Raw genomic sequence first — 24,559 nt, forward strand, 5'->3', positions numbered from 1 at the left:
GGGAGGCGGTGGGCGGGGGTGGACCGCTGCAGGTGGGCAGAGCAGCTCATTGAGGGGAGCCCCGCTGGTGGGTGGGAGTACCCTACGGAAGGGAAAGAACTCCAGGCGAGGCTGGAGCCCTGATTCCTGCAGGATTCCTCGCCAGATGGCGCTCAAAGCCGCGGGAACCCTCGCGGTTCCTCGGCTGCCCCAGTTTCCCCCTCCAGTCTCAGGTCGAGAGGAAGGAATCGGAACGGATGCTCTAGTTGGTGAGCAAACGTAGGCGTCGCTGCCGGCGATGACAAAGTCCTGACCCCTGTCCCCCCAAGGGCCCTGGCGCGCCCTACCCTCGCCCACCTGCACGGGGGACAAGAAGGAACATGACTGGAGCGGGGACCTTAGCGCCCGGCTTGGGTGGGAGGATGTGAGGAAAGGCTGGCGGTGGAGATAAGACCTAAGTTCCTACCTAAGGAAACCGAGTTCCTGAGCTGTCAGCCAGATGCGCTCAGCCCTGCTGGGAGTTCCAAACCTAAGATACTTGCATCCAGTGTGTGTGTGTGAAGGGGGATTGATGAACAAGCTGACATTTTGAGGAGATTAACCTCCTGCCAGTTACCTGCGGCTGACACTCAGACGGACCCCCTCAGGGGCGTGGCCTCAGGAGGCACCCGTACTGGGGTGCAGTGACCCCAAGAGTTTCATATGAGGTCCCATTCATCTGCAGGTCACAGTGGGGATGGCACAACACCTGAGCCTGCTAGATGCGCAATAAATGTTTGTTGAATGGATACAAGAGGGAAAGAGATTAAGAAAGGCCCTTCTGTCCACCTAGAGCAGTGGTTCTCAACCTTGGCTGCACATTAGAATCACCTGGGAATCTTTTTAAAATCCTGATTTCTGGGCCTCATCCTCCGGAAATTCTGTTTCTTTGTTACTAATGTTGTGGCCCCACCCCATAACAAAGAAACAGAATTTCCGGAGGATGAGGCCCAGAAATCAGGATTTTAAAAAGACTCCCAGGTGATTCTAATGTGCAGCCAAGGTTGAGAACCACCGTCCACAATCAAGCTATTTGCTATAGGGCCACTCCAGACAGAGGGGAGTGGGGTGCACAGACTTAGGTTGGGTGCTTGTGTAAATATGCTCCACCTCATCTTCCCACTCATGTCTCTGAGCATCAAAATTTTATTGTAAAATAGAAAAAAAAATGCCTGCCATGGACAAGCCTGGAAGTCTGATCTCTGCTGTAGGCCAGGATTAATGGAGAATCCTGAACCCCTATGATTATGGAAATCACCTGGCCTATTTTTTTTTTCTGGCTCCACCAGAACCACTGAAGTCCAGTTTCCTGGAGTGCTGCCAGGGAATATGTATTTTTAACAAGCTCCCAGCTGTTCTGATGACTGCAGAGTCTGAGAGCAACTGGCTGATGGATGGAGCCCAGCAGGGCCAGTGATGCTGAAAGGGACACTGGGTGTTTTGACGATGGCACACAGGTGACCTTTACTCTCCAAGGACAGGAGGCTCTAAGCACCTCCACTCAGAGGGCTCCAGTGCCCCCAGCCCAGAATTTGTGCTCTAGAATCATCCCTCCTTTTCTAGAGCATACTACACTTGGAAAAGTTGGTGTACACTGAATTTTATCTTCTTAAAATATAATGTTTTTATAATTTAGAGGACTTGTCATTTGTCATTAGATTGTCTGTAATTTAGAAAATGATAGAACTCAACTAGTGTTCAAACATGACAGTAAATGATGCAAATTATGATAAAAATACACAGTTTTCAATTGCTATTTCAGTCATAAAGGTAAATATCTATTGACTTGAAGATACGTTCAGGAAACATTAATAAAAGGCAAGTTTAGAAATAATGGAGGCCTGTGTGTGTGCATATGTGTGTGTATATATGTGTAAATAAATCTAGACATTTTTATTTCCTTTCTTTTGCTTATTACAAGAATTGTTTTTTCCTCCAATGAACTAGTATTGTTTTGGTATAAAAATATTACAGTTAAATAAAAACAATAAAGTTTAGAATTGTCAGACCCCCAAAGTTATGACTGTTTGTACAAAGGATTTTTTTAAAGCGAATTACACAGAGTTGTGGTTCAGATAGGAAATGTGTCATTCTGCACCGACTAAGCTCAGGGAATAATATACAGAGATCTCAGTTAACATGGAAAGACAGAGCCATCTCTCTTTCCTTCTTCTTTTGCAATACATGTATTTTAATAGTTCAACTGGAGGTACCTTAACTCTGGCCTTAGAAGAGAACTCTCTGATACCAGAGAGCAGAATCGCATGCCCGGTTAACTGTGCAGCTCACCTCAGTAGGACATGATGCACCTTAATTCTCTATTGCGGCCTCACAAGTTCCTGCAAACTTGTGTGGCTTATGCCAGCCCACACATATCACAGGAACAATCACTCCAGGGATCAGGAGTTCAGGTGGGCTTCACTGGACCCTCTGCTCAGGGTCTCACAAGTGTCTGCCCACAGCCTGAAACTCATCAGGGGAAGGGAAGGACTGCATGCACTCCTGCCGTGGGCAGGATTCATCCCCAGGCTGCTGGACAGAGGGCCTCGGTCCTTCACCGGCTGCAGGCTTAAACTCTGTCTCTCTTCTTGGCATTTTCCCTTGGTTCCAATCAGGAGCTAACTTTGAGCTAATCTGCAACCCCAGCTACATTTCCATCCCCCTTTTCCTCCCACTCCCTCTCCTTCTCCCCTAGATTTAGGAAAATCCAAGAGTAAATGTGCTAAACTAGGAAATGCTGCCTTCAACCCACGCCTCCTGTGCAGTGAGCAGAGACAGGACGGCGGCACCAGCGCCCAGCGGGAGCACCAGAGTTCTCACAGGTGTTCTCTCTCCATACTGGTGACGCCCGCCTGCTTTTCCTTTCTTCTTCATGGATAGCTGTTCTCATTTATCTTTGATTTGGCAAAGTGTCTGTCGGTAGTAAAAAATGAAATATATTTTTGTTAACAATCCCCCACCCCCGCCACCAAAATTAATGGTGGGTAAGGGAAAAAACTTAAGATTTTGGTGTCGAGACCTGATTTTGAACCTAGTTCTGCTGGTCAAAGATGGAAAACCCCAGCCAATACTTCAGCTAGAATATCACTCGAAGTGTCTCCTGCTTTCTAGTGTCTTAGTATTGTGGTCCCCACTTTCTTTATTCTGTGATGATGGTACAGCAATAACTTCTTACCTGTTCTGCTTCTACCATCAATTCTCACATTTGATATAAAAATATGTGAGTTTAGACCTGGTAAGGAGGCGGGCAACAGACTGAAGCAGTATTACTGTTAGCAAGGAAGCTAAATTGTTCTGGAAACAATGTAATCGGTCACTAGAAACATGAAGATAATCTGTCCAGCTCTGAGAATGATTGCGGATTCAGTTAAATGCCAACATTCAATACTGTCAACAACATTAAATAAGCCAGCCTCACAAGGGCCGCAGTCCTCGCAGACATGGGGAGGAGGGTCGGCCCTGCGGGTACCCAGTTGAATTCTCCCGTGAAGAGAATCTGGAAGATTCCAGCTCCAACTCCCCAACCCTACCCATGGCTCTCACAGCCGGCCCAGAGGCCTGGGAGGAAGAAGTCCCTTCTATGTCATTGCCTCACTTGACCTTGGCCTCTTTGGCTAAAACACGCTGCTCTCCAAGGCGCCGGACTGTGGAGTGGCACATAGAAACCTTTGTCCCTGGCGCCTGGTTCTGGAGCAGGAGGCGCCCCCTCTTCTCAGGTTGCCTGGCTACTGGTCTTCCGCCTCCAAGCCAACGTTTTGACCTCAGTGGAGGGTTCAGAAACTTTCTTTATAGACTTACTCTCAGATTTGTTTTAAAGTCAAACAAACAAAAAGTTAAAGGACACATCCAAAGTCAGGTGAGTATAATGTGAGTAGAAAGTTTAGATGCCAAGACAGCATATACACGTATGCTAACAGTCAGCATGGCTTCTACATGCAGCTCAGGTTCCGCTCTGAGCTTCCTAGCACCCAACACACACACACACACACAAAGGACATGCTAAGATTCTCCCACTTTTTGGTGAATGGGTTTTGCAGAGGTTTTTTTTTTTTTCTTCTTCTAGTGATTTGGAATCATAGAAATAACACAACAGGGGGAGTGTGGGCTTTTCCTGGTGGCAGAATAATAGGAAACTGATGCATAGATAAGAGGTCAGTTTGATATACGTGGAGGGAGCACAGAGGATGTTGTTGGATTATTTTAAGGGAATTTTCTACCAAAGTGAGAAATGGAGAGTGAGAGGGAGAGGGAGAAGATAAGGGAGAGTAGGAGAGAGAGATGGAAAGGGAGAGGGAGAGAGAGAAAGTGAGGAATGATTCACCACTTCTGCCCAGAGATCCTGGCCAACCACCCAGAGTCTGCCTGATCATTTTGGGGAGACTCTGCTACAGGGAAGGCAGCGGCTCTTTTTCTAGAATGTGACTGTCTCTGGCTGTTCTGCTTCTATTCTTTACATCCATTTTATAAACGAGGCTCTTGTGATTCAGGTTTATCCTCCCAACTTGTTATCTGTGTCCTGATGAAATAGCTTCACTTTATTAGCAAATGGGTCCCCATTTCTTTCTGTGAGCCCTGCTTCTGTTGCTTCTGTTATCCTTTCTAGAGATGGCTAATTTCAGATCGTGCTTATGAATTCTGAACTCCGTTCGGGTGAGCTCTCTTCTCTGACCGCTCTTGTCCTCTTCGTTAGTATATACGTGTAGACGCATGTGCACACACACTGTAGGTAGGACATTAACTGAGCTTTGTTTGTATTCCCAGCTTTCGTGAGGCCAAGCAGTGGGAGCTCAGCCTGCATCTTCTTCAGGGAACACGAGGCTCCCAGCCACAGACCAGCCTGTGTCCAGGATCTGACACATTCTTCAGGGACTCCCACCATTCTGGGCCTTGGCCTTCTCCATCTCACACACTCCCCTGTTGTACATTTGAGACACCATATCTCTGCTGGTGGTCCCAGGCCAGCAATGGGTTTGCAAGGCTCTCTCCTCTTGGGGGTGATGAACACAAAGTGTGGCAGAATGTTGGAGGGGTCCACCTAAGTCCCCTGAGGTTTAAAGCCCAATTCCAGAAATGGCTATGTGACCTGTCAACAGAGGGACAGGTAAGGGCTGAAACGTTCTGAGCAAAGGCCTTGAGAGAGAAGAATGTGTGCCCGGTGAAAGGAAGGTTTGTGTGGACACTGTGCTGGGGAGTAGCCAGGAAGGGTGTCAGGGGAGCTTGGGGAGAAGAGGCAGGATGGTGGAGAGAGCTGGGAGAGAGAGCAGGGGGAGGGAGAAGGGGAAGAGAGCAGGGGAGGGAGCAAGGGGAGGGAGCTGGCAGGCTCTGGGTAAGGAGGGGCCCTGAGAATTTGAAGTTTAGACTCAGTATGAGTCTACAGGAGCTGGAGGGTTAAGTTAGAGATGAGAGGCTGTCTTGGCACTGTAGAGTCAGGGCAGTCCCTGGGGGGGCTGGACAGAGCTGGACTCAACCCCTCAGTGCCAAGGGGTAGGTGCTGAAATTAGTTCACAGCTCACTCCTTCTCCTAGACCTTGGGTCCCACTTTACTGGTTCCAGGAGGAGGAATAGCAGTGGTCACCAAAGGACATGCCAAAGCAAACGTGGTGTGCGCTGACAGCGAGGCAGTGCTCCCTTTCCCCTCCTCCATGGGTGGGTCAGGGCTTAGTCATCCTGGCTGGAGAAGACTTCCTTGTATGGCCAAGCCCTGGAGCAGGAGGTGTGAGCTGAGGTGGCTGTGAGCGGGGCCCTGCACTTCTCAGACTGTCCGGGGCTGCTGGGCTGATCCCAAGGGCCAGGGTGGGCAGGGAGGGCGGAGGGTATTCCCACAGGCTCAGGCTGCAGGCCCCCTGGTCACAAAGCAGCACACTCTGGGTGCTCTTACTAATCGGGCTGACACATTTGGGGTGATTTGTAAGTCCTCGGTGTCCTGGAGGTGACATCAGCTTTTGTGGGAGGTGACCAGTATCTTTCCTTTCATACAGTGAAAATAGGAACTACCCAGATGCCTCACATTTAGTAAGAGCGGCTGTGGCTCCGTGAACCGATTCCAGAGTAATGCGGGTCACATAAGGTGTTTTGTTGGAATACTTTGAGTGAATTATATTTCAGCAAAGCTGTTAAAAAATCATTTGTTCCCTCCCCCCCCCTAGCTAACTAACACTGGAATTTAAAAACACATACATATTGAAAGAGTAATTTTAAATAAGTTTTATGTAGCTGTTACCATGACTGCAATATTGACAAAGCAAAATCCTGCCCAATACAACTTGAGGTTTTATTAGTTTCTGGACAGTTTGACAAGTCACAGACAGGAGACTGCACAGCCCTCTCAATAGTCATATTTATTCCCAGATTGAAAAATTATGAGAACCCTTAACATCCACTCCTAGCCACTCTGAAGCACACATTACAGCATTTTAAGTCGAGTCACCACTGGACTTCGGATCCTCAGAACTTATTCATCTTAGAACTGAAACTTCGTGCCCTTTGACCAGCATCATTATCAATTATATATCAATAAAAAAAATTAGAAGACAATGAATAATTTCCCTAAGGAACAGAGTTGGACATCTTCCCAGGAATGTTCTTGGCCACGGGTCAAATGATTTACAGGTCCTCATAGGGTGGCATGGCTTTTCTTCCTTTCAACACAGTGCACTTTCTCCAGGTAGCATGGATTCAGTATAAATAGTAACCAATGCTGAGAATTTGTTCCCTTTTTAGGACCCTGAGATTTGCTGACCATTCTCCCTGGCTCTGGAGTGGGCTGCTTCCCAACACAGATGGTGTTGTCCTATTAGGACAAGTCCTTTCCATCCTTGTGGGGGTGGACGTGGAAACAATAATGTCACACAAGCCCTCTATTGAATGGTTCTCATTATACATCTGGTCAGTCAATATATCAATATAATCACGGAGTCTGAGATGTTTTGTAATCGTGTTTAACCTGCGTGACATTGAGCTTGAAATAATGGAACAGTGATGTTCTTGAGTAGGTACTGGTGTGTGTGAGAGAGAGAGGCAGAGACAGAGAGACAGAGAGAGGGAGAGAGGCCATGTCATCGTGCTACTCAAACAATTGGTTTCTTTTCAATCCTCTTCTAGGTAGGAAGTGGTTTCCTGGTAAAAATGACCCGAAAACCCCACCCTCATTGCCCTCACAGAAAGAGGAAAACAGATTTCCCAAGGGGAACAGAGGGAGGACACCCAGATGAGAGATGCCTCACTCCTGTAAGCCGTGTCCCACATCTAGAACACAGAGAAGAGAAGCACAGTTCAGCATCAATCAACTGGATGTACAGACTAGTCTTGGAACAAGTTTATAAGCAAAGACTACACTTTGGAATAAAAGCCCTGGCTGCAGAAGTTGACATGCCTGTGTGCGTAAGATCTGATAGTGAAGCAGGACCCAGAGAAAGCACAGCCCTGACCAGAGAGAATGCTCCTAAAGAAACAGGAGATAACAGTGATCCGATTCCTTACTGAGAAGGAGTGAGTGACCAGAATCAAAGTCTATTGAATGTCTCTATGGCGGTTCTACTGAGTCCTCTGAATAACTTGTTAATTTTCATCTTCATGAATTGCTTTAGATGTGCTGAGCTCACATTTCCTGACAGTGAAGAATCCGGCGCCAAAGAATATAAAACACCAGGTTAAAATCCTCTAATTCGAAAAGATACTGTGACTCCCATGTTCATTGCAGCATTATTTACAATAACCAAGATATGAAAGCAGCCTAGGTGTCTATCAATACACAAATGGATAAAGATAACATGGTACATATATAAAATGGAATATTACACAGCCATATGAAAGCCATATTTGTGACAATATGGATGCCGAGGGTGTTATGTTAAGTGACATAGTGAGACAGAAAAAGACAAATACCATATGATTTCATTTATATGTAAAATCTAAACAAAACAAACAAAACAAAACAAAAACGGACTCATAGAAGCAGAGATCATAAGGACAAGGATGGTTGCTAGAGGGGAGGAGGTAGAGAATGGGTGAAAACCATGAAGGGGAATATAGTCAATATTGTGACAGATTTGCACAGTGACAGATGATTATCAGAATTAGTGTGGTGATCAAATTGTAAGGTACAAAAATGTCAAATCTCTCTGCCAGTGTGGCTCAGTGGTTCAGAGTCTACCCATGCACCGAAGTGGAAACTAAGATACAGAAGGTCATGGTTCAATTCCTGGTCAGGGCACATGCCTGGGTTTTGGGCTTGATCCCCAGCAGGGGGTGTGCAGGAGGCCGCTGGTCAATGATTGGCTCTCTCATCAATGTTTCTATCTCTCTCTCCCTCTCCCTTCCTCTCTCTCTGAAATTAATGAAAAAATATATTTTAAAAAATGTCAAATCATTATATTGTACACCTGAGACTGATATAACTAATATAATATTGTATATCAACTATATATTTAAATTTAAAAAATAACAAAATGGTTTAAAAAAGAATGTGGACCTGAGAAAGGTGCTTTCTGATTGAGGGTGCTGTGCTATATAAGTTACCGCATCACTTTTCCAACTGTCATGCATCAGTCCTAAGTGTTTCTCTGGGTTTAATAAAGGCCATGCTTGCTTTTGAGAGGGATGAATAAATTATTACTCTGAGCCCCTTCAGTAGGCTCTTTGAGTGATGCTGAGTCAGGAGGAATACTTTTCATGCTGAGTGTTCCTTCTGGGCATGAGTTCCCATGTTTATAGAAAAATTGGGCCTGTTAAGTAGTAAGATGGGAGAAGCAACAAAGATTCCTAAAGGTTTCTAAAAGAATGACCTGATTTAAAACCACACACACAGAACATGTCCAGAGTCTTGGGAACAATCAGTGTAACGGTTAAAGGCGTGACTGGGCTCTGGTGTCACCCCTCGGGCCATTGGGGATTTTATTTACTTTAGGTTATTTTATTTTTTTAGAAAGGGAAGTCTTGGCTTTAGCTATTTTAGTCGCTATGAGAAATGGGATTCAGTGTTAGACAAAAGGACTGGGGAGTAATATCTTTCCTCTTGTTCTGAATCATCAGAATAAAGGGGTCACTTTGACTCACTCAATTCCTTCAGGTTCCTCAAAGTTTCTTAGTCTATTTTTAAAATTAGATGGTAACTGAGAGGAACTTCCAAATATAACTCGACTATATCTTAGATTCCACTTTGTTGAACAACGATGCCTCATCCATTGACCTTGAGATAATTGACATTTTTTCCTAAATATCTGTCATACTTACTTGATCCAGGAAACAAATTATATCCTTAAAATATCTTTTCACCAGGAATCATGTGCTCAGAACCATGGGGCTTTATCTATTATAGGCTGAAAAAAAAAAATTCAAGAGTTCACTCTCTTTTGTAAACTTTTCTTTTTCTCCCACGATGGTTATGTTTATAAGTCACTTTCCTCAATTACTATGCAGATCCTGATACGATGTAATTCCAAGTAACAGTGGTCAGTTTGGGGACCTCTTATTAAAGAAGCTCACACTGACCAGAGCTGGGCCTCAGTAACATAGCTAGGTTTGAGCGAGTTTTTTTTTTTTTTAATAAATTACAATCATCTTTTAAATATATATATTTATATTGATTTCAGAGAGGAAGGGGGAGAGAGAGAGATAGAAACATCAATGAGAGAGAATCATTGATTGGCTGTCTCCTGGATGACCCCACATTGGGGATTGAGCCCAAAACCTGGGCATGTGCCCTGACAGGGAATTGAACCGTGACCTCCTGGTTCATAGGTTGACACTCAACCATAGAGCCACACTGGCCAGGCTGAGCGAGGTCTTTCGATTGAAATCCATCCATCCCCGTGACTAGACTTTCAGTGAGTGTTGTGCTGTGTGCCGGGTACTATTCTAAGCCCTTCAAGCATTTCTAACCCATGGAATCTAACAACCTGTGAGGAAAGTCCTATTAGTGTTTCCAGTAACTAGACAAGGATGCCGAGTGACAGTCACACACCGGAGGGTCGGGCCAGGCAGTCTGGCCTGTGCACTGGGCCCCACACTCCTCTGCTGTGGTTCTCTGAAACCTCCTGGTAAGCAGCCAGCTTTGTGTTTTAAAACATAATGAAAAGTGACTTCTTGATAAGGAGCTTGGACTTTGCACTCAGACTGTGGTTTGGATCTAGCTCAGCCGGCTGGATGGTGACCTTCACAAGTGGATTTAACTGCCTCCTGTCTGTGTCTCCTTATCTAGGAAGAAAAGTAAGCCAACCCCTGGGGCCTTGGCAATGACTATAACACTTCGATTTTCGTAGGAACCTACACCTCAAGGGCACTGTTTTGTCAGGCGCATGCCTGCAGCCTGTCCCAGGCCAACATGGAAGTCCCTCCTCTGGGCTTAAGAAAAGGACCATAATGAGAAGAAAGCTGTCAGTTACATTTCAAGCTAAGAAGCACTTCTTGAACATCTGTAAAGAATTAATAAAATTACCACTTCTGTAATCACCTAGGTTCCAACGTATTCGAAATGCTGGTATAATGGGTACTTGTCTACTAGTATTACTCGACAGCCTGCCATACAGAAAACCTAGTAAATCTTACCTGTCTGGTTTAATGGGAAACATGTGACTGGCAATTTTTTAGGGTCGACTATAGCCATTCACCATTTTTACAGTTTAAATGTAATACAATGGCCATTGAGAGCCACAAAGATCTGGCAGCAAGAACAAAATCTCTCTATGTGCTCCTTTATTCCCATTATTTTTGGTATTTTAAAATTAGCTTCAAAGATAGATTTCCAAACAATATAGATTCTGGGATTGAAATACAGAATAAACATGACTTCCTAAGGAAAGCAGTTCCTCTTGAATGAGCACCACCAAACCTATTTTTGAGGGAGCGTCTCTCCCAGTGTAACAACCGTGAATGTCACCCCTCCTCCCAGGAGGAAGGTGCCCAGAGGGCCTGGGCCTAAAGACCAATCTCCCACAGGCCAGAGGGACAGGGCCACCTTCTCCAGCCCTTATATGAAAGAGTTGAAGACACGTACCTGTTACTTCGTTCTCTACCCCTTAAAGCAGTTGTTTATCGGGAACAGATATGAGATCATTTAAATGTGTAGCTTTCTTCAGTTGGAGGTTAGAGCCAGGCTCGCTCGGGGGGTCTTCACAGCCCTTGTTCTGGTCTAATTTGTGACCAGGTGACTGTGGGAAGCGGTTTAATGCTTCCTGGCCTCAGGTGTGGCTGTTTAACACATGACCACAAATGAACTGGCTTAACACAACACACTCTATCCTAAAGTTCTAGGAGTCAGAAGTCCAAAGTGGGTCTCACTGGGCTTCAATCAAGGTTTCAGCATGGCTGGCTGCTCCCCAGACTTTAGGAGAGAATCTGTTTGCTTTGCTTTCCCAGCTTTTAGAAGCACCCAGTGCCCAGCTGGTGTGGGTCAGTGGTTGAGCGTTGACCTATGAACCAGGAGGTCACCGTGAGGGCACATGACTGGGTTGCAGGCTCGATCCCCAGTGGATATGCAAGAGGCAACCAATCAATGATTCTCTCTCACCATTGATGTTTCTATCTCTCTCCCTCTCCTTTCCTTTCTGAAATCAATAAAGATATTTAAATATATATATAAAACTAGAAGCAACTGGCTTCCTCAACTCATGGCCCTTCACATCATCAAAGCAGGAGGGTAGCTGCTCTCCTCTCTGACCTCCCAACCATAGGGGACCTTCTGATCACATTGGGTCCATTTGATCCCCAGATACTAGTAATCTCACCATCTCATAATCTTTAGTAAAACCACATCTAAAAGTCCTTTTAGGTCACATATTCACAGGTTCCTGGGATTGGGACATGAGCATGGTGGGGGTGGGGGTGCATCTATCTGCCATTAGGTTTGTAGATAGTTGAGGTCCACACCAAATCTGCAAGACCACAGAAGATCTGTACATGACAAATTTCCCTCTTTCTTTTTGCTTTAAACTGTGGACGTCCTCATTTCCTCTCCTTTCAGAGAAGCTGATGGGAAAATGAAAGAAGCAGGCTTACTTGGTTAAGAAAATAAACATTTAAGTGAGAGGTGAAAGCTGAGCTTGTGCGTCTTTGTGCCCCAGACACGTGTGTCTGACAGCTGAAGTGGAGACTCACAGGCTGCTAAGCCCATGCTGCCTACGGCACAGCCTGGACGGCTCTGTTCAGGGGGCTGCAAGCTATTTTCTCGCATTTCCGAATGTTACAAAAGGCCAAGTCCAGGTTTACTTTGTGTGTTTCTTGGCGGACGTGGGCCTGGTGGTGTAGGGTGCCCAGCCCTCTGTGCTTGCTGTTCCCTGTCCCTTCTTCCCCTCCCTCCCCACCTACACAGGTAGAAGTGCTTTCCCAAAGAGTCAAATGGTGCCCTCCTGTGGCGTGGCCGGAATTTCCTCCCATTCTTGGAATTGGGATTACCCAATTCCCACTGATCTAACTAAACCTCTGGCAGCAGCCTGCTGGAATAGGACCAGCACCAAACTTATTCCCTTGTTATTTCCACCTCCCTGATTCTAAGGAAAATTGCACCAGAAGAGGGGAGTGTAAGGGAGGGGTAGGAAGCCTTGTGGGCTGGGAAAACCATCTCAGGGCGCACTTTGAAGGGTGTGATGTTTGGTGGTTTTCAGTTCTCCTTTTCTCCCTCTCCTTTCAAATGCACTTCTGCTTGTCTCCTTGTGACAGCTCGGTCCACCCCACAAAAGCAGACACCATGGAAATAAGCAAATAAACGAAAGACAGCACAATGTGTTCATGTTTGTGTGTGGATTCCTCTCATCTTCCTTTCCCCCCTCCTGTATGTGATTTCTCTGAGGGGACTACTCTCCTAGCTGCCTCTGATGGTTAATTTCATGCATCAACTAGGCTGGGCCATGGTGCCTAGATGATTGGGCAGATGTTATCCTGGATGTTCCTGTGAAGGAGTTTTTGCATAAGATTAATATTAATCAGTGGGCTTTGAGTAACGCACATTGTCCTCCCCAGTGTGGTGGGCCTCATCCAATCAGTTGAAGGCCTGACCATTCCTGGGCAAGAGGGAACTCTGCAGCAGATGAATTCCAGCTGCAGCTCTTCCCTGGTCTCCAGCCTGCTGCCTCCCCCTCCCTGTGTGAGATTTACCAAACCTCCACAATCACACGAGCTAATTCCTTAAAATAAATCTTCCTGTGTATATATAGCAATATATACATAGAAAAAATATATATACATACACATCCTGTTTCTCCTGGGAACACTGAGTAATAAACTGGCCTTTTCTCAAACATTTAACATATTTAGGAAAACAAGATAGTGGTGGTATTTAGTGGGTGGGAAGGGGACAGGAATGACACAGAAAGAATCAGCATCGAGCACATGGTATGGTGCAGGGTACCAGGCAGAGGACCTACAGTCACGCTGACCGGGGCTCGAGTGTCCACTCTGCTCTTTCCTGGCTGGGAGAGTGTGTGTGGCTCACGTAAGCCATCTCAAAACAAACTGTGAAATGGTTCGAGCCTGCTTTCTAACTGTTCTGGTATAACAGAATAGAGACCCCCACTATTAGGATAATTAGGAAAAAATCTGCCAGGTTTTGTTTTAGAAAATGTGCTTTTTGAGGAATCAGGAGAGAGAACTATAGACAATGGCATCATTGCTGTGTCATGACTATTACAAGCCAGAGCATTTCTGGTCCCAGGAAAATTGTTTAATAAGTTTGACCTTGTACACAGGGAATTGAGATTTTAATGGATTCAGTGCTAAATTGCCTTGTTTGAACTTGCTTGAGGTTACACAGTTCTCACTGGATAAGGGTAAGCTTTCATAACTCACATCTAAACTTTTTGGGAGATTTTTTTTTAAATAAAAATCTTTCATGAGTGACTATTTGGAAGAATGTTATAACAGGTTCTTGAAATGTGCTAAGGGGTTAACATTATTAACTCAATACAGAAAACAAGCCCAATAAAAATGGAAGGAACTTCATAGACATTTTTCAAAGAACACACACAGATGGCCATTAAGCACACAAAAAGATGCTCAGTGTCACTAATTATTAGGTAACTGCAAGTCCAAACCACAGTGACATACCACTTAATACACATCATGACCAAAGGACCCAGAAAACAACGTGTTGTCAAGGAGGTGGAGAAATTGGAACCCTAGTCATTGCTGGTGGGAATGTGAAATGGTGCAGCCACTGTGGAAAACCATATGGTGGTGCCTCAAAAATTTAAAAATAGAAATACCATTGATCTAGTAATTCCACCACTGGGTAGTTATCCAAAACAATTCAAAGCAGAGACTCAAACAGGTATTTGTACATCCATGTTTATAGCAGCACTAGAGGCCCAGTGCATGAAAATTCGTGCACTTGGGGGGTTCCTCATCCAGGCTTACATCCTCTCACAGTCCGGGACCCCTCGGGCTTTGTAGCTTAGGCCCGCTCCCTAAGGAGTTACCTTAGCGCTGCCAAGGCCCTGCGCTTGCAGCCGTCAGCCTGGCTTGTGGCTGAGTGGAGCTCCTCCTGCATTGAGCATCTGCCCCCTGGTGGTCAGTGCGTATCATAGTGACTGGTCGTTCCTGGTCATTCCACCTTTAGGGTCAATTTGCATATTACCTTTTAAAAAAAATATATATATATTTTATTGACTTTTTACAGAGAGGAAGGGAGAGGGACAGAGAGCCAGAAACATCGATGAGAGAGAAACATGGATCAGCTGCCTCCTGCACATCCCCCACGCTACCAAGGGACATGCCCTTGACCGGAATCGAACCCAGGACCCTTCAGTCCACAGGCCGACGCTCTATCCACTGAGCCAAACCGGCCAGGGCTGCATATTACCCTTTTATTATATAGGATTATTCACAAGAGCTAAAACACAGAAGCAACCCAAGTGTCTGTCGGTAACAGGTGAATGGATAACAACCTGTGGTCTATGCACACAGTGGAATATTATTCAGCAAGAAAAAGGAGGGGAATCCTGACTGAATGGACCTGAGGACATTGGGTGGAGTGAAATAAGCCAGACAGAAAAAACAACAACAAATACTATATGATTCCACAATAGGAGGTACTTAAAGTTGTCAAATTACTAGTGACAGGAAGTGGGATGGTGGTTACCAGGGCCTGGAGCGGGGGCAGGGGGGGTGTGAGTTAGTGTTCAATGGGGATAGAGTTTCAGTTTGAGGAAGATGAGAACATTGAGGAGATGGATGATGCTGACGGTTGCGACAATGTGAATGTACTTAATTCCATTGAGTTGTACACTTAAACATGCTTAAAATAGTAAAATTTATGTTTTGTATATTTTACCACAACAATAGAAACAAATTAGGGTTATTTCTTTCAATCTTAGCCTTCTTGTCTTTTTGTAAGTATTTATTTTAGATCATGCCAATATCATTCTTAAAGTTCTTGAAAGTAGCATTTCTACATAAAGTGACCACACAAGACAATTTCCCAGTCTGTTAATCATCTCTGCTAATATCACAAACATTTATCCAGAACACTTCCCAGGAAGTCTATAAATTGTAAGTTAAGTTGAGTTTGCGGTCACTGAAGAATAATTGTCATGTTTGGGCAAAGTTCCAGGAAGGAGCAGAGTAGCATGTCCACACGGCATGATCTTAGAGTTTCAGCCACGAGCTTCAGACCACATTGCCCCAAATGTGCCCCTTCAGGTAGATGTGTGAGGGCTCTCTTGTTCATCTCTTACAAGTGGGACGCTGGGAGCGCAGCCATGGCGTGAGCGCAAAGGAGACGACAAACACAATCCCACTTTCTTCTCATGTGCTCTGCACCCACAGTGAGTGTCCCCCTTGTAAGGCGAAGGCCGGCATGGCCTCTGGGAAGTCCCTGGAGCCTCTCTGTCCCTCAATTTCTCCACGTGCCTCAGCCTCCTGGATGCCTTGCAGGCTGGGCACCTTCTACTTTTCTAAGCGTTGTTAGCAGGTACTCACACCTCCCAAACCGATGATGGTGGTCTTTGTGCAATAAACACAGAGTCTGCAGTGTAACAAACTTGGCAATGAGCTAGTCTAACGTCGTTGCCACCCGTAATTATGCCGGGCCCAGTAGTCAGCCGTGAATGGTATTGGGCACTTCTCTAGCATGACTTGAACGTGAGCGACTCTGAGTCAGAGCTACATGCCAGTTTCTCACTTTGCAGATTTCTAGTTTCCTACAAGTTTTCATTTATGAGCCATGGGATTATTATCCAACATTGTTCGCTATAATTTGGGATCATTTTGTTAAAAAGATAAATGTTCCATATCTGTCTCCTATCAGCTGCAGTATCGAATCTGTAATCCTCACGCCTTCGTGACCCGAGGCCCAGCTGTGAGGCTGAACTTCAGGATGTGGGGATGCTGGAAGGAGATTTTTACTCATTTACTGTCCTTTGGGCAAACAGTATGCACAACGGCCTCAGAATAACAGGCGAGGGATCGTGTCTGTCTGCTCACGGCACAGTCCTGTGATGTCATAGTGCCTTGCTCACAGCTGAAACATGCATGGGGCACATTGACGTTTGGCTGAAAAGAACAAGAAATCCCAGTAGTTAGCCCAGAGCGGGCGTGGCCCAGCCTCCTTCTGTCCACCTGCCTTACCAGCTTCAGTCTCCATTCCCACGCTTACCTCATAGCCCCCCAGTGAGTGCTGCAGATCTAGCCATCACATCTGCATTCCAGCCAGCGAGAGAAAAGGCTGAAGAAAATGGTACTCACAAGCTGCCTTTAAAAAATGGCTCTGGGAAGCCGCCACTGCTGCTTCTATCCCACTGGCCTAAATTCAGTCCCGTTCCACACCAACCAGCAAAGGAGGCTGGGAATGTATTCTGGCCAGGCGCCCAGCTACAAATCATGGGTTCTTTTTATAAAAAGAAAGGAAAAATGAGTAGTTAGGAATAAGCAGCAGCCACTGCCACAAAGCTTAGAAATACGGATTGAATGGAAGTGGAAATGCCAGCAGGAAAACAGGTGGGATGCACCTTCAGTGAGTGAGGGCTGGAGAAGGAAGCGGTTATCTTTCTCACTTAGATGCTGGTGGCAGCTCGGAGATCCATTGGTCTCCATTATCAACGGAGAGAAAGTGAAAAGCGATCTATCGGTGGAGAAGGTGGGGGGCGTAACCTCGGCTCCTGGAGCTTCAGAGAGAATGGCTGGAGGCGTGGTTGCTACAGTGAGGACTCGGTTGGTGTCCCCGACCTCTGCCATTAAAATGTCCCGATGGACCTTTCCTCTGTCTGAACTCAGTGTCCACACTCTCAGAATCCACCCTCAGCTCTTGTCAGCAATTCCCCCACTTACCCCTGGGGCCGCCTCTGATCTGACACGATGGAGAGGCCTCGCTGGGCCCTGCACCCTCACGCTCCCACCTTCAGGGTGGCGGTCCGTGAGCTCTTCTGCACCGGCATCCCTTGGGGGCTGTTGGAACGCCCCACCCCAGACACGGCTGTTGTGTGAGCCTGGGGCAGGCAGGAACTTGTGCCTCTAACCACTATTCCCTGGTCCTTGGGTGCCACTATGGCGACCATTGCAGTATTTTGGTTTCTGCTCTCTAATTTTTTAAACACATGGTTACTTTGTCTACAATCCTACGCTCAAATCTTGGTCCCCAGCCAGCCAAGGTACACAAGCCCCCAGCCCTCCAGGGTCCTGAGGAATGAGCAGGTGCGGTGACCTCCAGAAACCATCCAGCTGGATACTTGTCCCCGTCAGCCTGGTGTGGAATCAGCTCCGGCGAGTGAGGGCTCATCCATCAGCCACGTGCACTAAAGACAGAGGTGCCATTGAATAAATGTGGAGACAATTTGTGCTTTGAAAATAGTCAAAGTAGATCATAGAGCACTTAGCCCTCTGAATTGTGCCAGCATTTCTAGTTAATCAGAAATTCATGAAGCGTGTTCCGCGCGCATTAACCTGCTGTCTCAGTCCATTTGGGCTGACATTACAGAGGACCACAGCCTGGGGCTTATAAACAACAGCCATTTGTTTCTCACAGTCTGGAGCAGTGGTTCTCAACCTTCCTGATGCCGAGACCCTCTAATACAGTTCCTCATGTTGTGGTGACCCCCAACCATAAAATTAATTTCGTTGCTACTTCATAACTGTAATTTTGCTACTGTTATGAATCGTAATGTAAATATCTGATATGCAGGATGTATTTAGGTGACTCCTGTGAAGGGGTCGTTCGACCCCCAAAGGGGTCGCGACCCACAGGTTGAGAACCACTGGTCTGGAGGCTGGAAGTGCAAGACCAGGCACTGGCAGGTCCAGGTTCTGATGAGATCCTGCTTCCTGGTTCATAGATGGTGTTTTCTCGCCGTGTCCTCACATGGAGGAAGGGGTGGGGGTGGAGGGGGCTCTGGGGCTCTTTTATAAGGAGACAAATCCCATCACGGGGGTCTCACCCTCATGACCCCATCTCCTCCTAAAGGTCCCACCTCCTAACTATGCCATTAGAGGTTAGGTGTCAACATATGAATTTGGGGGACATAGATATTCAATCCATCACACTGGGTTCTGAATATCCTTGTGTGTGCCTAAGTATAAAGCTACTTTTCTTTTCTTTAAAAAAAAATATTTTCAATGATTTCAAAGGGAAAGGGGGAGGGAGAGAGAGGGGGAAACATCGATGATGAGAGAGATTCATTGATGGGCTGCCTCCTGCAGGCCCCACACAGGGGACTAGTCCACAACCTGGGCATATGTCCTGACGGGGAATCTAACCATGACCTCCTGGTATATAGGTCGACGCTCAAGCACTGAGCCACGCCAGCCGGGCTAAAGCTACTTTTCATCTAGACTAGAGGCTATGTTAACGCCTTCACGGTGTCTCATTAGATATGATGAACTCAAATGAGACCAGCACTCCTCTAGTGACTGTGTTCCCTGGGTGGTCCTGTCTTACTCTCCTTCTGTGTGTCCTTGTCCCATCGCCAGCTGAGCGCATTCGGGTGGCTGGACAGAGGCCCTGCCGAGGCTGCCTGGGCTTGATTTGGCGCTGTTGCCACCAGCCTGCTCTGTGGAGCTGGTCATATTGGGAATCCGAGGAGGAGGAGGAGGAGGAGGAGGAGGAGGAGGAGAAGGACCGCATCACAGAGAGCTCTGTGAGGATGAAGTCTGGCGTGATGACATCAGGGTTTCCGGCTGTGTGTGCCACCTCTCGATTCGCAGCTCCGTGAGCGCAAGGGCGCAACATGAATGAAACACGTGTGTAGCATCCTTGGTCATGACGGATTGGTAGGATCCTCTCAACTTTTTAAGTCTTGCACCGATGCATACACTGCCCTTTAATCCTCGCTGTTAGGCAGCTTTCAGAATAAGAGTGTCCCCTCCAGACATTCCCCCCGCCCCTCCCCCGCCAATTCAGAAGCACAAGGGATTCTGTGCCATCACTGAGTGCTTCGTGCTGAGTGTTGCCTGATCAGTGTTTTAGCCGCGGTATCCCTCCGCCTGCTTTCGGGCAGGCAGGCTTGCATGGAGCTGAGAGGCCACCAGGGGGAGACACGACACTGTAACTGCAGCAGAAGCTGCCTCGGAGGAGCCCCTCTCTGGCGTCCTCAGCAGGATGCTGGCCCAGGTCTCAGCCTCTGGCCCCGCCAGCTGCGCTCAGCGTGAGGGCTAATTAGGAAATGCAAATGAATGACGGACAAGAATCATACATATTTCACACGGTGTGGGTGGAAGCATCACCCGGCAGCTAAAAGCTTCCATGAGCTGTAATGACACAGACCTGCGAGTCCGCGCCTGGCTCCGCCAAGCCAAGCTGGGCAGCCCTGGGGAGGTTTCCTAACATCTCCAGACATGTTGATTCAGCTTGAAAATGTGTGCCCCTGATGGGCCAGAAGAGGGGTCCTACTGTGGTTTGCGCAGGCGGGAACATGGCCGGGGCACCTTCTAGACTGCTTGGCCGTGTGCCAGGGCAGCTCACACCAGGGCTCAGAGGTCGCAGAACAGCGATGCTGGTTTACAGGCCAAGGCAGAGAGGCTCCAAGAAGTAAGGGCCCCAAAGTGATGCAGCAAATAACCCGCCTCTTCCTGAGCTCACAACCCACGAAGCTCTTTTCAGCAAGCTGTGCAGGGCTTGTTTTTCTGGAGGAGGCTAAATCCTGCAGCGCCAGGGAGCAGACATTTCAACCACGGGAGGGCGGGAGGGCGGGAGGGGGATGAACAAAGGCTGGAGGCCCTGGAGGGTGAGTGAGCACAGGGCTGAAGGAGAGGGTGGGCTGGAAATTAGCTTCTCGGTCCTGCGCCCTGACCTCAGATGGGCAGAGATAGCTTCCTCATCTGCGAAGAAAGGATAAAAATAATCCTGCTTGGATGCTTGCAAAGGGGATTAAATGCGTTCAGATTTGCAGAGCGCTTAAAGCACTGCCTGGTAAACAGTATACACAATAGAAAGGCTTGTTCAAATAAAAAAATAATAAAATCAACGATTTGTGTATAGAAAATCCCAGGGAATCCACTAAAAATTACTAGAAGTAATAAATGAGCTCAGCAAGGTTGGAAAAGACAAGATCAATATTTAAAAATCAATTGGGTTTCTAGGCATTTGCAATGAACAATTTGAAAAGGAAATTAAGAAAACAATTGCACTCATAATAGCATTAAAGAATAAGATATTGGGAACAAATTAACCAAAAAGAATGAAAAACTTATGATTTGAAAACTAGAAAACAATGCTGAAAGACATTCAAGAAAATGTAAATAAATAAAAAATTTTGAAAAGCTCCCAAATGTATGGATTGGAAGACTTAACATTGTTAAAAAGGCAATAGTCCTTAAATTAACCTACAGACTCAATGCCATTCCTATCAGAATCCTGTTCTCTTTTCTGCAGAAATGGATAAGCTGGTTCAAAAGTTCACATGAAATTGAAAGATGCCCAGAATAACCAAACAACGCCCTCCCCCCACTCCAAGAAAACAAAATAGGAAGATTCACACTTGCTGATTTCAACACTTACTAAGAATCAATAGCGGTCAAGACACTAGTATCAGCGCAAGGGTAGACAGATTGGTCAGTGAAATAGAACTGAGAGTCGATAAATCAATGCTCACATCTCCGGTCAATTGATTTTCCACATCAGTGGGGACTAAATAGTCTTTTCAGCAAATGGTGCCGAGACAACTGAATAGTTACATGGTAAAACATAAAGTTGGACTCTTACCTTACATTAACTCAAAATGGGTCAAAGACCAAAATGTAAGAGCAAAACAAAACAAAACAAAAAACAAAAACAACAAAAAAACCCCCAAAAAACTCGTAATAGCAAATATAGAAGGTAATCTTTATGACATTGGAGTTTTCCAAGAATTCTTAGATATGACACCAAAAGCACATGCAAGAAAAAAACATAAATAAATTACACTTCATCAGGATAAAAAAAACAAGCAAACCACTTTGTTCTTCATGGCATGTGACAGTGCTGTGTGACATGCACAGAGCTAATCCATGTGGTTACCTGAAAGGTGCACCATATTTTCTCCCTAATTTAATAGCAGGAATTCAGTCCCTGACCCGTCACTCCTCCCTGCCAGAGAATGAAATCATGGAATGAGCAGCACATGGGATGGGCAGGTGTTAACTTTGGGCCCTGCCCAGGGTGAGAAGGAATGGAGGGAGGGGATGGCACCAAAGGCCACTTTGATAATTGCTGTGCAGACTGACAGGGCATTTTAAATACAGGTGGCAGTGTGTATGCATCTTTGATTTCTTGGCTTCTGTCTGAGCAGCATTGATGAGTCTGTGCAGACTCACACTCTGATTCTCCTCCAGGGACATGTGCCCGCAGACTTAAGGTCTCATTTGGTGTTGGGAAGTTGCTGCTAAGAAACTGGGGGAAGGAGCATTGCAGCAGGAGAAGGGGTCGTGGACACTTCCCGGGAACAGTTTCTTAACTGAATTCCTACTTGTCACATGATGCATTCAGGTGCAATAGTTGCATTTCTTATGGACAGAAAAAGACTGAGCAGGGCTTCTCAGGGTGGAGAGTGGGCCCATGCAGGACACGCTGTAGCCCGCCCTCTACTGCAGACACCTGACATGGGACTCGCTATGGGAATTTGGGACCCTGTTTATGTAGCTAAAATGTGGTGTGTGTGTGTGTGTGTGTGTGTGTGTGTGTGTGTGTGTGTATAATTTTCAAACAGGCTTTTAAAATAGTGGGAAAATACATGTAACATAAAAGTTATCATTTTAACCATTTTTTTTCCAGCAAAGAGAGATTTTAAAAATTGTAACCACTTTTGAGTGTTCAGTTCAGTGGTATTGAACACATTCACCATCATCACCATCCATCTGCAGAACTTCCTCATCTTCCCACACTGAAACTGTCTCCATTAAACACGAACTCCCCGTGCTCCTCCCACAGCCCCTGGCACCCACATTCTACTTTCTGTCTCTATAAATTTGACGATGGTAGGGATCTCATAGAAGTGAAATCATATGGTATTTGTCCTTTATGCCTGGCTAATTTCACTCAGCGTAATGTTTTCTAAGTGTATCCAAACCAAAATTTTATTAATTCTATGTTTTCACTTAATTATTTTGAAGACTTTAATTTAAATAACATAAAATACATGTCTATTTTTTTCAAGCACAGATAGCAAAAGCTTCTTTCTGATACAGCAGCACTTTTTTAGTAGGATTATGATAGTTAGAGCTAGGGAAACTGCCAAGATCAATGGTTCTGTAATTCTCAGGGTGGGGAAAGGGGCCTCGCTGTGAACAGAGGAGGGTGGGGGGGAGGACAGCTCCAAGTCCAGATGTCCTGGGTCCTAGTGCAGTACTTTGGTCACACAGTCATGATGCCTTTGAAATTTCAAGTCAGCACATTTTGCTAGAAGAAAATTTTTGTAAGTAACTAACATTTAATTATTGAACATATAAAATTACTTTTAATTTAAGCTTTCCCTTTCTTCTGCAAATAATCTATATATATAACACCCTAATATGCAAATACAGTAGGTCCTTGGGTTACGTCGGAGATCCGTTCCTACAGCGCAACGTAACATGATTTTCACCATAAGTTGGAACCCACCTACATAAGCACCTATGTCACTCACATGGAGCACATACACAGCAGTAATGAAGTGAAACAGTAAAAAAAAAAAATTAAAAGAAAGATAACAATTCCTGACTTTTACTTGTGGTAAATAAATTATAAAAAACATAAAGCACATATGTCGAAATGACGGAACTTTTTTTAATATAAATAAATGGGAGATGGCAACGTAACCATGAAACGATGTATGTTGAGTCCAACATAAACCGAGGACTGTCTGTAGACTGAACGGCAGAACAACCGAACAACCGAACAACTGGTCGCTATGATGTGCGCTGACCACTAGGGGGTGCATGCAGAACATGGTGGGCATTGGCTGTGGCAGGATGGTAAAGCAGGTGAGCGGGGGCACCAGACCAAGGTGGGACGTTGGTCACTGTCATTGGGGTGAGCCTCTGTTGGTTACTGAAAATTCTTTGCTCTCATGTGCAGTGGTCCTGCCCAGCACTTGCATCTGCTGCCAGTGCTGGCCCTGCTCACACCCGCTGCCGGTGCTGGAGCCACTGCTCACACCTGCTGCTGGCACCCGGCGTCAGCCCCAATTGCTCCGTGCTGTCAGCAGGTAGGTGCGAGGGGTGGCTGCCAGCCCCAATCACCCCTGAGGGCTTCTCCACCTCACCCTGCTCCTCAGGGACGATTGGAGAAGCAGCTGCTGCTCGCACCTGCTGACGGTGCTGGTCCTACTCGCACCCGCTGCTGGCACCTGCCCCAATAGCTCTGTGCCATCAGCAGGTGAGAGCAGAGCCGGCGATGTCAGCATGTGGGAGTGGTGTTGGCAGGAGCAGGGCTGCCAGCAGACAGGGGACCAGGGGCCATGGCAGGAGGAGACGGGCAGGGGCCTGGAGGATGGGCCAAGACCCACCCCTGTGCCCACTGCAGCTCCCTGGCCCACAATTCCCTTCAAAGTGCATGAATTTGATTCGTGCACTGGGCCCCTAGTCCTATATAATAAAAGCTTAATATGCTAAGTGTCCAGTTGTCCAGTTGGCCGTTCAACCAATCAAAGCATAATATGCTAATGATATGCTAAGGCTGCTCAACTGCTCACTATGACGTGCACTTACCACCAGGGGGCAGACGCTCCAACCAGCAGGTTAGCTTGCTGCTGGGGTCCAGCCTATCGGGTCTGAGTGAGACTGGCCGGACACACCCTGGAGCCCTCCTGTGGTCCCTCCCGGGCTGGCCAACCTCCTACGTCTCTCCCTGGCCCAAATCATGCACTGGTGGGTTCCCTTGGCCTGGCCTGCACCCTCTTGCAATCTGGGACCCCTTGGGGGATGTTGGAGAGCTGGTTGTGGCCCGATGGCAGAATGACCAGTCACTATGACACACACTGACCACCAGGAAGCAGACGCTCAACACAGGAGCTGGCCGCTGGTGGTCAGTGCACTCCTACAGGGGGAGTGCCGCTCAGCCAGAAGCTGGGCTCACAGCTGGAGAGCACATAAATATGACCACATTCTCATCTTTGACTGCAGTGATTGCACTCTTATAAAAGACCTTCCACCTGTGAATTTCCAGTCA

This window comes from Myotis brandtii, unplaced genomic scaffold (genome assembly GCF_000412655.1).
Source record: "Myotis brandtii unplaced genomic scaffold, ASM41265v1 scaffold297, whole genome shotgun sequence".
Taxonomy (NCBI): domain Eukaryota; kingdom Metazoa; phylum Chordata; class Mammalia; order Chiroptera; family Vespertilionidae; genus Myotis; species Myotis brandtii.